This window comes from Pantherophis guttatus, chromosome 4 (assembly GCF_059756535.1).
Source record: "Pantherophis guttatus breed Tessera chromosome 4, ASM5975653v1, whole genome shotgun sequence".
Classification (NCBI taxonomy): Eukaryota; Metazoa; Chordata; class Lepidosauria; order Squamata; family Colubridae; genus Pantherophis; species Pantherophis guttatus.
This window is the reverse complement of record NC_142066.1, coordinates 136,547,235-136,562,455: the sequence shown is the minus strand read 5'-3', so window position 1 is coordinate 136,562,455 and position 15,221 is coordinate 136,547,235.

Genomic DNA, 15,221 nt, shown 5'->3' with positions numbered 1-15,221 from the left:
AGCGTTGGCTTGATGAGGATGTCCCTGAAATTGCCAAGGACGAAGCAACGCGTGCCAGTTTCGACGTCATTCCAACGGATTAATCCACTGGATTTTGCAGCCTGTTCCATAGTTACGCCTCTCCCTTTGTTGTGGTGGTGGATATGGAATCGAGAGCTTAACCTTTTCCCAGAAAGTGGCCGGGAAAGTTCATGTTTCCCGCTATTTTTGAATCACAGACCGGAAAACACGGGACGACTGAATGAATCTCTCCTTTCCGTAGCACCTGCAATAATAAAAATCACCGCGTTTTAGTGGCTGTGCCCCTCAGGCGCCCTGTACTCGAAATTAAGCAAATGCGTTTTTACCTAGTGTAAGAAAGAAAAAGAGATTTAAAATAAAGACTGGATACGTCTTAATTATTACTGGATATATTTTTCATCCACAGAAATGTTGCATTAATTACATTTTTACATTTTTATTTATTTTAGGCTTGTAAACTGCTTCAATTCTAGCCAACTCTAAGTGAATATTCTTTTTTTTAAATAAAGTTTAAAACAGTGATTAAAAACAAGTTTAAAACATTAATAACCCTAAACTAGATGTGATTCCAAAACACTCTTCTTATAAAAGAAGTACTGCCCTACAGAGGTCAATCTATATTTCATTTCCGAAATCTTGTTGAAACAGTTTTCATACATTTCTTGTATTGGGGAAATTCTAATCCCTAGGGTGGAGCAGGGGGATATTTTTCCACTGGACACGAAACGTTTTGAATTTTATTGTAGCCTCATGCTGAGGTTTAGAATTTTCTGTGAGTCAGAAGGTGAACTAGCAATTCAATTAAACTGTATTTTTGATATATTAGTTTCTATTGTGATTTCTATTATTTCTATTTTAATTTTTTTTACTCTGCCATATGGTGTTAGGATTAGGGTACAGTATAGATATTGGAAATAATAATTCCCCAATGAGATGTTATGGAAATGTGTCATTAGGCAAATGTACTATCCTGCATGTTGGGAACTTTATTCAATACCTAGACTTTGAAAATAAATCAGCTGATGTTTATCATATCCATTACATTTATATTTGAAACGGTGATGTTTGATTGTAAAATTTTTAAAAAGCATCTAAATAAATGTTGTAGATTTTTTTTTTAGAAAACATACAATCTTCATTTATTTTGCCTAAGGGATTATTGAAATTTATTTGATCTTTATGACTGGTTAGGGTTAGCGTTGCTTATATATCATATTCCTTGATGACATTGTGTTCGTGAAAACTGTTAAGTGCTTGCAAATGACAATTGCAGATCATGTAGATTTTATTCCTCTTTTTGAAAAGTTCACTAAGAACTTTGCAATGAGTTATAATTCCCTTTCAAACCAATTTCAGCAGTTTAAACTGAGAGGTAACAAAGACATCAACAAAAATTTCCAATCTACGAATGGCCACAAGTAATACACAACAGTGGTGGGTTTCAAAATTTTTTACTACTGGTTCTGTGGGTGTGGCTTGGTCGGCGTGGCAGGTGAAGGATACTGTAAAATCTCCATTTCCTCCCCACTCCAGGGGAAGGTTACTGCAAAATCCCCATTTCCTTTCGATCAGCTGGGACTTGGGCAGCAGAGAATAGATGGAGGTGGGGCCAGTCAGAATTTTTACTACTGGTTCTCCAAACTACTCAAAATTTCCGCTACCGGTTCTCTAGAACTGGTCAGAACCTGCTGAAACCCACCTCTGATACACAAGCTGTGCAATGGCCACATGCTAGCCAAACCCAATTCCAATTTGAAATGGAGCATACATAGAGACTTGGATCAAAATAACTGTTGCGAGATTTTAAGGATCAGACTCAATAATTGATTTAAGAATAAAGTATTCAAACAAAACACTGTTTATTTACAGTAGGCATTCTATATTCACTGAATAATCACAGATAGAAGCAAGGAGAAGGTGCATACAGCTCCTTTTATATACACAAGGCGGAGCAAGATATGGGAGTGGTTACATATGAATATATTAAGTGATGAAGAATAAGTTAACCCCTAATACCCCGATTATATGCTATTTACATATTGGAGAATAAGGCATTTACTTGTGACAAATCCCCCTCTAAATGCCGATTCGATATACAACAATAATTACATTCAGATTCAGAACAATATAAAACTTGCAATTTTGAAGTCAAGTATTTGTGCTATTTAGAAGGCAAAGGCTTTGTCAATATGTCAGCTATTTGCTCTGATGTTTCGCAATGAACTGCTTTAATAAATCCATCCTGAGATAATTGTCTCATGTGCTTGAATGTTATATCTATATGTCTGGATCTTTGACCAATAGCATCAGACCTAGATATTTCAATAGCAGCTTTGTTATCTTCGTGTATGATAAATGGTAATGAAGGTTTCTTCCAAGTATTTGACAATAAATCATTAAACCATACAAGATTGTTGGAGGCTTTAGACAAACAAACATACTCCGCCTCAGTTGTTGAGGTGGCTACTAAATCTTGTTTTCCAGTGTACCAGTAAACTGGACAATCGTTAAGAAAAAATATATAACCAGATGTGCTTTTTCTACATATAGTATCACCTGCCCAATCCGCATCGGCGTAACATGTGAGGATGGGCTCTTTGACATTATTAGGTTCCAATAATAAACAGAAGTCTAAGCTGTTCTTTAAGTACCTTAATATTCTTTTAACGGCTTCCCAATGATACATTAAGGGTTTGCTGACGTACCTGGATAACAAATTGAGGGGCAAAGCAATATCAGGTCTAGTCCAATTAGAAATATATAGAAGGGAACCAATAACTGATCTGTAGAGTGTATTATCCTTAAATTCGGGGGATGATTCATCTATGTTCCTCAAGAAGTCAGTTTGCATAGGAGTGTCACAAGGCTTAGCATTGTTTAAATTACACTTGTTTAGGAGTTCTATAATCTTATCTTTCTGAGAAAGTTTGAATCCTTTTTTGGTTTTACTGATTTGAACTCCAAGGTATTTATTTACTTTCCCTAATGATTTTAAAGAAAAATGTTCATTTCGTTTTGTTACAAATGTCTCTCTCTTTTCTTTACGTTTACCTATATACAAAATATCATCCACATAAATTAACACAAATTCTAATGAGTCACCCACCTTTTTGACAAAGAAACAGTTGTCAGCAGTAGTAGCATTGAAATTCATAGTTCTGAGTACTTTGACTAAACATTCATACCAGCGTTTGCCAGATTGTTTCAATCCGTACAAACTTTTATTTAGTAACCACGTTTCATTTTTGTTTGTGTATTGACTATGAGGTGCTCTTACATATATCTCTTTATCAAGTTTTGCGTGTAGATATGCAGTCTGTATGTCATATTGGAATACATCAAGGTCAAGTGCTGATGCTATAACTAAAGCTGTTTTTACACTCTCAGTTCTTACTGTGGGAGAGTATGTGTCTGTGTAATCCTCAGGATATTTTTGAGCATAACCTTGTGCAACTAACCTAGCTTTGTATAATGTGTTGCCTTCTTCTAGATTTTTAATTTTATATATCCACCTGGTGCCTATAATAGTTTTATCCTTAGGTGCAGGTGTAGGTGTGAATACATTTAACTCTCGTAAACTGTCCATCTCCTTGGCCATGGCTGATTCCCATTTTCTTCTTTCTTCAGAGGGAAACTTTAATACTTCCTCGTATGTGTTTGGTGTTGATGTTTCACTATCCATGTACATTACGTAATCTTTGTATTTATTTGGCACTTGATTTCTGTTACATCTGATTGTTTTTTCTGGTTTACTATCGTTATCATGTAAATATCTTGCCTCCTTTTTTGTTAACGAATCTGTCTTTATTTTGTGTTGACTGTTTGTCCATGTTTTAATTTTGTTTTTATGTGTGTTGTGATTACATTCTTCTCTGTTTATTTTATCCTGATGCTCAGTGTCTGGATTTGTGATTGGGAATATTTCATTAAGATGTATTTTAGACCAGTTGGCCTGTTCATGAAATACCGCTGTTCTAGAAATTATAAATTTGTTATTATTATCAATAAATCTGTACCCTTTTGTGCCTGTTTCGTATCCCATGAACCTAAGTCTTCTGGATACGTTCTCTCCTTTACGCCTCAATTGCTTTGGTATGTGTACATCCGCAGTGACCCCAAATATGTGCATGTGTGCTATCTTGGGTTTTCTACTATACATTAGTTCATATGGTGTCTTGTTTATAATGCTGGACCAAGTTCTATTTTGTGTATAATTGGAATATTGTAATGCTTCTGACCAGAATTGTTTTCCTAAGCCAGCATCTTCTAATGTGCATCTAATCATGGTTTGTAATGTCGAGTTCTTTCTCTCTGCTACTCCATTTTGAAATGCAGAGAAAGGGCTAGACGTGAAATGTAGCATCCCTTTGTTTTTTAGCCATTGGGAGAATTCCTTTGACATGAATTCAGATCCCCTATCTGTCATAATTTGTTTTATTTTAATATTATGTTGCGTTTCTACACGTTTGTAAAACTCTTTAAATTTCTGAAAGGTTTCATCTTTGTGTTTTAAAGTGTAGACAAACCCGTAACGACCATAGTCATCTACAATAGTCAGAAAATAACGTTTTCTATATGTGATTGATGGTGTTAATGGACCAACTAAATCCATATGTACCAAATCAAAAATTTGATTAGTTGATCTTGTTGCCTTTCTTGGTTTGGGACTAGTTCTGAGTTTTGTGGACTTACATAATGACATTCCAAATAGTTTTTACAATTTTTTATTTTAACACCTTCAGCATGTTCAATCATCTTTTGTACTACAGGAAAACTAGCATGTCCTAATTTCCTATGTAAAATATGCGCACATTCATCGTGAATTGGTTTTCCAATTTTAGGTTTTTTGTCATTGGATGTGTCATTAATAGATGTGTCCTTGTGACTATGAATTGTCTCATGTTCTTCATTATCACTATTGCTATTGTCTTCATTATCTATGTCATTGTTATCATCCATGTTGGAATCAATGTTGTGTAACCATCTTTCTTTTGTGATTAATTATGGTAGACCTCCTTTGATAACCACGCTACCTAAGCTTGTTTTGTTTTTCTCTAGTGTTGCTTTTCCTTTTGAGAATACTATATTTATGTCAGAATCTTTACTTAGTTTTATTGCACTAAGTATGTTATGAGGTATTTCTGGTATTAGTAATACCCCCTCTATTTTTCCTAGACCGGGTAAGTTTACATTTCCTCTACCAATGACTTGGACTTTTTCTTGATTAGCTACTTTAATTACAAATTTATCTTCTATAAATGAAGATAATATACTTTTGTTATGTGTAGTGTGATTAGTTGCCCCAGAATCAATGAGCCAATCATTGTCCTCTAACTGTTGTATGCTAGTTGTGTTACATTTGTTTAATCCATTTAGTGAACCAGATCTTCTATCCTTTGAATTATCCCTGCCCCCTCTATGTTCTCTATAGTTGGGTGGACTTCTATATCTATGTCTATCAATGGATGATTGTCTGTTATGGTATCTATTTCTATAGTCAGTTTTTTGCCTTTCTCTAAGGAATTTAGGACAATCTCTCCTATTATGTTCTTTAGATCCACAGTTGTGGCATTCAATTGATTCACGATATCTTTCTTGTAATGCTACCCTCTTATATTGTTTATGTTCTATGTGGTTATTACAACGACTCCTTCTTGAATTATCTTCAGCTATTAGCTTATTTGATAAATTTTCTATGGATAAGTACCCTAAATTGATTGTGTCTAAATGTGATATATAGTTATCCCATGATGGGTCTAGAGAGTTAATGATAACACTCTTCATTGTTTGATCTGAAATTATCTCTCCCCTTAAATGCAGCTCTGCTCTGATTTTGTTTAAAGATATTAAATGTTCACTTATAGTAACCCCTGGCTTTATCCTAGCTGAGAAGAAATCTTTAGACATTCTTGTTGTAGTGGCTACACTTTCACTGTGAAACAATTTAAACATGCATTGAATAATTTCTGAGACAGTCAGATTTTGCTTAATACTATGGTACATAGCAGGAGATATACTGGAAATTAATAAGTAAAATGCTCTGTGGTGTAGGCAGTCCAATTTTAGAGTCCAAGGTCTTTTGGGGGGGTTAGTAATAAAGAATAATAAGTTTTCTTTTAGAAAAACAACCTGAAGTTGTTGACACCATTCCTGCAAATTAATACCATCTATTCTCAGTTTTGGGAAATCATTGGGTAAATTCCCAATATTGTTAGATCCATTACTTACAACTGGGGGTAGTCCGTGATCTTGCAAGTGTTGATAGTTGCAGAATGGTGTGGGTATGCTTGCAACGAGTCTGAATGGCTCTCTCTGTTCTTCATGTCCTCCGAAGTTGTCTGCGTAGGTCTGCACATGCGCGTTGCTCATTTCGCTCCTGGAGCTGTCGGGAGAGGTTCTCGCTGCTGCAGCTCCCTCGTAGCATTCCTCTTCCGATGAATCGGTCTCCGGCTCGATCTTGGGAGTCCAGGTGACAGCAGGCGCTTTCTTTCTTTCGTTGAGATGATTCTTGTTGAGATCGCTGGTTCCTGGGATCGTCTGTGGGGTGGGGTGGTATTTGCAGGGCTCTCTGGGTTCAGGCGTCGGTGCTCTCGTCGTATGAATAGAAGCAGGTAGATTCTGAGACGTTTGCTTGCTTGTTTGTCTTTTCTTTATTTTTCGATTGCTAGCTTTTGTCGATTCTTTTGTGATTTTCAATTTTGGACCGAATGCTGCAAAAAGCGTTTTCATTGCTGATTCTATTTGCATTTCTATTGAAGTTTCTTCGATGTCTGTGTCTGATTCTTCTGGAGAGTAAATTTTGTCCCTTTTGTTTTTTGCATCATGTAAGGCTTTTCGCGCCAGATATTTTGAATTCTGCTCTCTGATTGGCTCTGCTTCGCTCATCTTAGTGGTCTGTTGGAACCAAGATGGCTGCCATTCAAAATTTTGTGTGGAACTGTTAGTCTTCTTTTTTGTTATATTCTTATCTACAGGTAGTTCGCTCACCATTTTTGAATCTTTAGGTTCATCTGTTGCGATGTGTTTCTCTCTCACTGCTCCGTTGTTTTTTATTATGTCTTGGAGGTTCGCGATGAGATTTTCGTCATTCTTTTGACTTTTCAAGAGTCTCAGTATCTCTGACCTGAGTTCGTTGTTTTCTATCTCGTTTTCTTCTTGGTCATCAGTTTCATTCATTATTTCCTCGTTGTCTGTAGTGCAGTCTTCAGATTCTCTCGATATTGCAGTTGTGGATTCATCGATCATTTCTTGATCCGCTTCCATTTCTTTACTGTGTGCCCTGGTGTTGGGTCTTTCTCTTTTGTTTCTGGAGTTTTCTCTCTTAGGCATATTTAAAGTTTTATTGAGTCAATTCAACCATCCTCTGCTACCAGATTGTTGCGAGATTTTAAGGATCAGACTCAATAATTGATTTAAGAATAAAGTATTCAAACAAAACACTGTTTATTTACAGTAGGCATTCTATATTCACTGAATAATCACAGATAGAAGCAAGGAGGAGGTGCATACAGCTCCTTTTATATACACAAGGCGGAGCAAGATATGGGAGTGGTTACATATGAATATATTAAGTGATGAAGAATAAGTTAACCCCTAATACCCCGATTATATGCTATTTACATATTGGAGAATAAGGCATTTACTTGTGACAATAACGCACTTAATAAATTCAATTACCTTCTAAAAACTTATGCTTCCATTACCAAAACAAATATTTCTCTGTTCCTAATGCGCCATGATATTGTAAACAACTGGAGATGGCTTTGGAATTAAAGTAATTTATAAATCATTTACAAATATACATAGAAACATTTAAAAATATTATATAATAATCCCAAATTAGGCTTGAGATTTACACAATATTAAACATTATAAACTCTTTGACATAGATGTCATTTCAGTTTACTGCTTATCCCTATGGGAATGAGAAGCCTCATAGTTAACGGGCCTCACTTAGGCCAATCAGTCAAAATGTAGGGTTCTTTTTTCCCCAAATGGAAAACAGGATACAACTGCAAAGGATTGTTTCTGGAACTGAATCTCTCTAGTTGAAATATATCCCACAGAAATAAATCTCATTTTCAGGCCAATAATTTCCTTAATAATTGGGCGACAATAACTCAAGCACTAAAGACAGCATGCCCTGCAATCTCATTACTCAATGGTTTTCATGGGATTCTTAAGAGAATGATTCCAATTAATTATCCAGGTCAGTCTATAGTGTTCATTTCATTACAAGTACTTTAGAATGAACTGTTCTATTCAGTTCATTACTGTTTAGTTCATGAATAATTCTTGAGGTCATTCTGTACTTGTTTACATGGAGAAAAGTAGTGACGGTGTGTCCTTATCATATGGAAGTTATTCTCTTAAGAATCCCATGTTCCTGAAACTGAATCAGTGTAGTTGAAACATATCCCACAGAAATCAATCTCATTTTAGGCCAATAATTTCTTTAATAATTAACAGAATAGATGAGTTGGCGTAACAGAGTAACAGGAAGGGACCTTGAAGGTTTTCTAATTGTACCCCCTGCTCAAGCAGGAGACCCTATACCATTCCAGACAAGTGGCTATTCGATTTCTTCTTAAAAGTCTCCAGTGATGAAGCACCCACAACTTCTGGAGGCAAGCCGTTCCACTGGTTAATTGTTCTCACTGTTAGGAAATCTCTCCTTAGTTCTAAATTGCTTCTCCCCTTGTTTGATTTCTGCCATTGTTTCTTGTCTTGCCTTATGAACAGTTGGCCAGCATTTTTGCTGACGGGTGCCCTGAGCAAGCTACGAAATGAGCTTGCTTTGTGAACAAATCTATTACGATCCAAATGACCGTATTCCCCCCCCCACTCTCAGGGAGCTCGACAATGAAGTCCATGGTAATTTCTTCCCATGGTTGGGACAGATCTACATCTTGCTGAAGCAACCCTGGGGGTCTCCCTGGCCTCTTCTTCGTGGCTGCACAAGTGGCACAGCTTTTAACATAGTCCTCAATGTCTTTTTTCATCTTTGACCATCAAAATTGCCTTCTGGCCAGATGCAGGGTTTTCGGATAGCCAAAGTGCCTTGCCTGCTTGGAATTGTGACTCCTCTGGAGTACTTGGAGTCGCAGGCTATTGGGCACATACAATTTGAAGTCTTTCTAGGCTAGTTCATCTTTTAGGATCAGTGCTTCTTTGTTGTCTTTATATCATGGGTCAGCTGGCAGTTCGTCTCTTAGTTTTTGGATCATTCCCCCCCCCCATCTGTTTTTCATCGTTTAGCCTGTTCCTTGGTTGTGGCTTACAAGGCAGGTTGGGAGGGGGAATCTTAGTGTGGACCACCTCTTCACATTTACTATTTACTATTGTACTATGGTTTGCATAACAGAGCATCTGCCAGGAGTTTTTCCCCCCCAAACGGGTCGGTTCTACTTACCTTTGCTACCGGTTCACAATGGAAGCATGCATGCACATGCGCTTCGTTCGAGCACGCATGCACGCTTCTGCGCATGCGCAGATTACGTCAGGGTAGGTGGGTGGAGCCTCCCACCAGTTTTACTACTGGTTCTACAGAACCGGACAGAACCGGGACCAACCCACCACTGCCCCAGGGATATATTTTAGATTGAAATTGAACCATTTGAAATACTGCGCACAATGAACTTGCTTTGGGGAGAGTTTTTATGGGGTCTTGAGTGCCTCTAGATTCTTATGATTGGTCCATACTTCAAACAGCACGTGAGTGCCCTCAAGAAAGTGTCTCCAGGTCAGTAAGGCTCATCGGACTGCATTGGCTTTCCCTTTTAAGATTTTCATCCATTAAATACTTCCCAAGCTCTCTTTGAGTTTGTTAAAATTAGCTCTTTTAAAGTCTAAGACATTGATTTGATTATGTTCTGTTACTTGCATTTGCATTATATTGAATTCCAATATGACACGGCCATTCTTACCCAATTTCTGGCAACTTCAACCCCCTCTATCGCTTCTTCTCTATTATTAGGTACAGTATAGCTGTCCCTCTAGTTCCCTCCTCAACCTTTTAGATGACAGTTGTCAGCTAGGTAGGTCAGGAACTTGTTCAATACCTCACTTGATGCAGAGTTTGTCTCCTAGTTGATGTCAGGATAGTTAAAGTTCTCCATTGCTATTGTGGTATGTTTCCTATATACATTGGTTAACTGATTAGCAAAAAGTTCATTTTGTTAGGTCTGTTTAAATTGAACAATTTGTATCCTTTCATTAGTATGTTTCAGTTATGAGTTTCAGTAATAGCACCAAGTTTCAGTAATGGCAACTGTAGTGCACCTATTACCAGTATAATAATATTTCAAATTAACCCTGTTTATTTTCCAGACTTTGAGCATTAATCTGAGTCTTTTATGGCCAACCCTGTGTATTCTTTCTACATCTCCTACTTTGTATCTGAGTTTTTCTTCCTGTCCATCACTACCTAGCTCATTGTTTGATTGGTTTTCTTGGGGTTTATGCCAGGGGTGAAATGCTCCCGGTTCGGACCGGATCATCTGATCCAGTAGCGATGGCGGCGAGTGGTTCGGAGAACTGGTAGCAAAAATCCCTGCACCTCCCGCACCATGCCCAGCTGAGCCGCACGATCATCAGAGGCTTTTTTTTTTTTTACTTTTAAAAGCATCTTTTCTACAACCTCTTCCAACGAAAAACAGTTTGGGGCTGATTATTTTCAAACTGTCTTAGGCTCGAGTTCCCTATTCATCCCCGGAGTTGGTCTATATGCCTTCTCCAAACTTTTCCATCCTCTAGTTCTACCTGGTATGACTTGGGATCCGTAATATTAATTATTTTTGCCTTTAACCAGGCAGGGGTCCCTGCATAATTGTGAGCATATATTAGATCCCCTACCTGGAAGCTTCTGACCTTACTGGTAGAATCGATGGGGGTATCTGTGCTATAATTGGGGTGCAGTCTGTCTAATGGGGATCTTAGCTTTTTTCCCATGAGTAGCTCAGCTGGACTCCTATTCATGGTCGCGCTAGGGGTTATATGTTGCATTAATAGGAATTTGTCTATTTTGGTTTGCCAATCCCCAGGGCCCATTCTTGCTAGTGTTTCTTTGGTCGTTCTAACCATTTGTTCGACCTACCCATTACTGGCTGGCGAATATCATGCGACCAATGCGTGCCGTATGCCCTGTTCAGCTAAAAACACCTCAAATTTTCTGGCGGTGAATTGTGCCCCATTATCTGATACCAAGACATCAGGTAATCCGTGAGTGGAAAATACCTTCCTTAACACCCTAATTACTGCCTTGGCCGTTGTGCTGGCACATTTTGAGTATGCATCTACAATGATCAAGAATGTTTGGCCTTGGACTGGTCCCGCTAGACCTATGTGCAATCTCGATCATGGGCCCCTTGGTTTGTCCCACTCTGTTACAGGTATCTGGAGTGGCGCTGGTGTAGATTCCTGACAGGGGATGTACATTGCCACCCACTCCGTAACATCCCCATCCATGTTGGGCCACCACACGTAACTCCTAGCCAGAGCCTTCATGCGTACTATCCCAGGGTGACCCACATGCAGCGCTTCTAACACCTGTTCCCTTAGCTTTTGTGGAATTACCACCCTGTCTCCCCACAATAGGCATCCCTTCTGTATCGACAATTTCCATTTCTTATTTACAAATGGTTTATATTCCTCCCCCATGGTTCCTCTGGCCAACCTCTCAACACCCAGTTAAAACCCTTGATAGGATTCTGTCTTTAGTTGACTGACCCACTATTTCCGTTGCTGTCAGTGGGATGTCTGTGGAGTCCTCGATGAGTAGAACAGGTGCTACTGGTGCTGGGTCTTCAATGAAGTCCAGAAGGGGGCACCGGCTGAGGGCTTCTGCATGTCCGATGTCCTTGCTCGGTTGATGTATTAACTGGTAATTGTAAGCCACTAAGAAAATTGTCCACCTTGTCATCCTTGGTGATAATGTGTTTGGTGTTGGCTGATCTCCCGCAATAAGTCCTAGTAGCAATTTATGATCGACCACAACAAAGTCCCTTCCATACAAATATTCATGGAAATGCTTAACCCCCGCTATTATGGCCAGTGCTTCCTTATCTAATTGACCATAGTTCCTTTCTGCTGATGACAGTGTTTTTGAGTAGCACGCAATAGGTGTTTGGCACCTATCTGTTCCGTTTGGCATCTTATGGCTGAGCACTGCCCCTATTCCAAATGGTGATTCGTTGCATGTTAGTATTAGTATCAATGTTTCATTATACTGAATGAGAAAACTCTGTGCTGATAATAAGTTCTTTACTGCAGTGAAAGCGGTGGCTTCCTTCCATCCCCACTTCCAACTGGCTTTCTTATCTAACAGTCTATCCAATGGTTCGGCCACTGTCGCTTCTGTGGCAAAAAAATACTGTAAAAATTTTAAAGTCCAAGAAACGCTTGCAACTCCGTCTGATTTTGTGGTGTGGGAGCTTTTGTAATAGCTTTTATCTTCCTTTGAGTGGGGTGTATCCCTGACCCATCAATGAGATATCCTAAGAATTCAACCTTAGGCATGACTATTTTACATTTTTCCTTATTTACCTTCAACCCAGTTTCTTTAAACTGGGTGTAAGGTTTCCCTTACCCTCTGTAATAATTCTTCTTTGCTGTCCCCTGATATGAGGACATCATCAAAATACTCTGGGAATGCCTTGTAACAAGCGTTCCATTATACTTTGGAATAGCCCAGGGGCTACGCTTACCCCAAATTGTAATCGATGGCATTTGAATGCCCCGCGGTGAGTTACAATTGTTTGGGCTTCTGCCATAGTATCATCTACTGGCAGCTGCTGATGCTTGTGCCAAATCAAGCTTTGCAAAAATTTTCCCTGGTCCCAGCGAGTGTAACAGATGTTGAACCATTGGGACTGGGTATGTGTATTGTTGTAGGGCTTTATTAAGGGTACCTTTATAGTCAGCGCAGACGCTGACAGACCCATCTGGTTTCATGGGGGTGACTATCAGGGTCTCCCATTTAGCGTGGTCTACGAGCGCTAAGATCTTTTGCGCAATTAGCTTGTCTAATTGGGCATCTATCTTGGGCTGGAGAGCAAGGGGAAACCTCCTAGGCTTCATTCTAATAGGAGCTACATTGGGGTCAAGGTTAAAAGATATGGGTTTCCCCATGTACTTTCCCAAAGTCCCATCAAACACCTCTGCAAACTCCTTCATTAAGTCCTCAATGTCATCATCGTGGATGGCATGGATGCCCGTCACACCCAGGCCCAGGGCCTTGAACTTGAACTCCAACCCCAGCAGGCTTGGTAGGTCATTGTCCATGATGGTCATCTGCAACTGGCCGGAGAATTCTTTAAAGCTGATTTGAAGCTGATTCCCAAGCTGCTTCCCAGCACAGGAATCTGGTTCTCTTTTTGGTGGCTGCTCCTTTGGAACTGTGCTTTCCTGGGTCTGTCTGGGTTCTCAGTCTGCCACATGGTCTGTCAAGGTCTGTACATGGCTGTCTGGCTGGCTTGACATGCTCTGGCGATGTGCCCTTTCCTTTTGCATCTCTGGCAAATGGCATCCCGGAACCTGCAAGTAGATCTGGGATGATTCCCTCCACAGCCTGCGCACATCTGCGGTCTCTCCCTCATCTCGGTCCTTGCAGGTTTCTTCTCAGACTGTATCTGATGTATGTCCTCATCATTATCGGTAGAGTCCTCAGTTTCCCAGTGCTCCTGGTTCACACTGGTGGTTTTCGGCTGCCCATTGGTGCTTCCCGTATTCTGGATTGCCGCTGCCATTCGAACTATGGCTTCAGCTGCCCGCGTTTCTTCTAAAGCGATTTTGAATGTGAGGTTCAGCCTGGGTAGTAATCACAATTGCAGGTCTCTGAGTCTGAAAACCAATCTATCGATCATGGCCTCCTCTATGTTGCTGAATTCACAGCACGCTGCAGTCTTCCTTAGGGCTGCAACATATTGATTGATGGTCTCACCTTCCTCTTGGTTCTGATGATAAAACTCATGCTTATAAACCATCAGAGAGGGTACGGGAGCGTAGTGAGCCTGGAGTGCTTCTTGCAATGTCGGGCACGGCACGGTCTGCAGGTCAGTGGGTTCCAAAACAGCTTCGGCCATGTCGAGGACTTCGGGTCCACAATAGCTCAGAAAAGTAACCTTTTTTGCTTGTCTGAGAGTCCTAGCAGGTCATTGGCTTCCAAGAAACAATGGAATTGAAGCATGTATTACTTCCATGTTTCCTTAGCCGGATTGAATGGAGCTGGTGGAGTGTAAGATGTCATCCTGGAATTGATGCAGTGGTTCAGCTGCTGAATAATGGTGAATGCCACGTGTTGCTCCTTCTGTTCAGCCTGAGTCCTTCATCTTCTTCGATCCCATCCTCATCGCCAGTATTAGATCATGGGAGGCAATGAAGAGGCAGGAGGACAGACAGTAACTTCAGCTCTTTATTTAATTGAGTGACTTCTGCAAAGGCTTAGCCGGCAGCACTCACCTTTAAAGGGAGCAGTCCCACCAATTCAGCCACTGACAATGCTTTACATTTCCCTCCGTTTGAATTCACCAATCAGTGGCGGGTCCCATTTGAATCCACCAATCAGTGGTGGGCATGTCCAGCTAAACCCGGACCTGAGTGAAGCCTACATCCCTGGCTTCACTTGCTATTTACATATGTAACACCCACCGTACCCACTGTTCAGTTTAAATGTTTATCTAGAAAATATGTGAATTTAATGCCAAGTAACTCAGTCCCTTTCTTTGATGGATGCAAACCATCTCTTTTGTACAATTTTTCATTGTACAATGAAATGTCAGCCGCAGACATCATGACTAATAAAACCAAAGCCTTTCCTTTTACACCACTCCTTTAGCCACACATTAAACTCTGCTACCCACTGGCCTATCCCTTTTTGTTCCTCATATACTGGTAAAACCTCTGAAAAGATAAGCCTACAACCTATACTACTAAGTTCATATCCCAAGCTCTGGAAATCATTCTGCAGAGAAAGTACATCTTTTTGGGACAGATCATTTGTGCCAAGATATATAATAGCATCAACATCACAGGCCTTACTGGCATTCTCAACTATCTTAAGAATACCCCTTTTGTCTCCGCTGGCAGTAGCACCTGTAAGACACCTGACCTCTTTCAAAACTTCCATATCCTTTCCTAAATTTACATCCCTTACAATTAAATCACCAGCCAGAAGGTGGCTGCTCTTTTTGAATACCTTACTT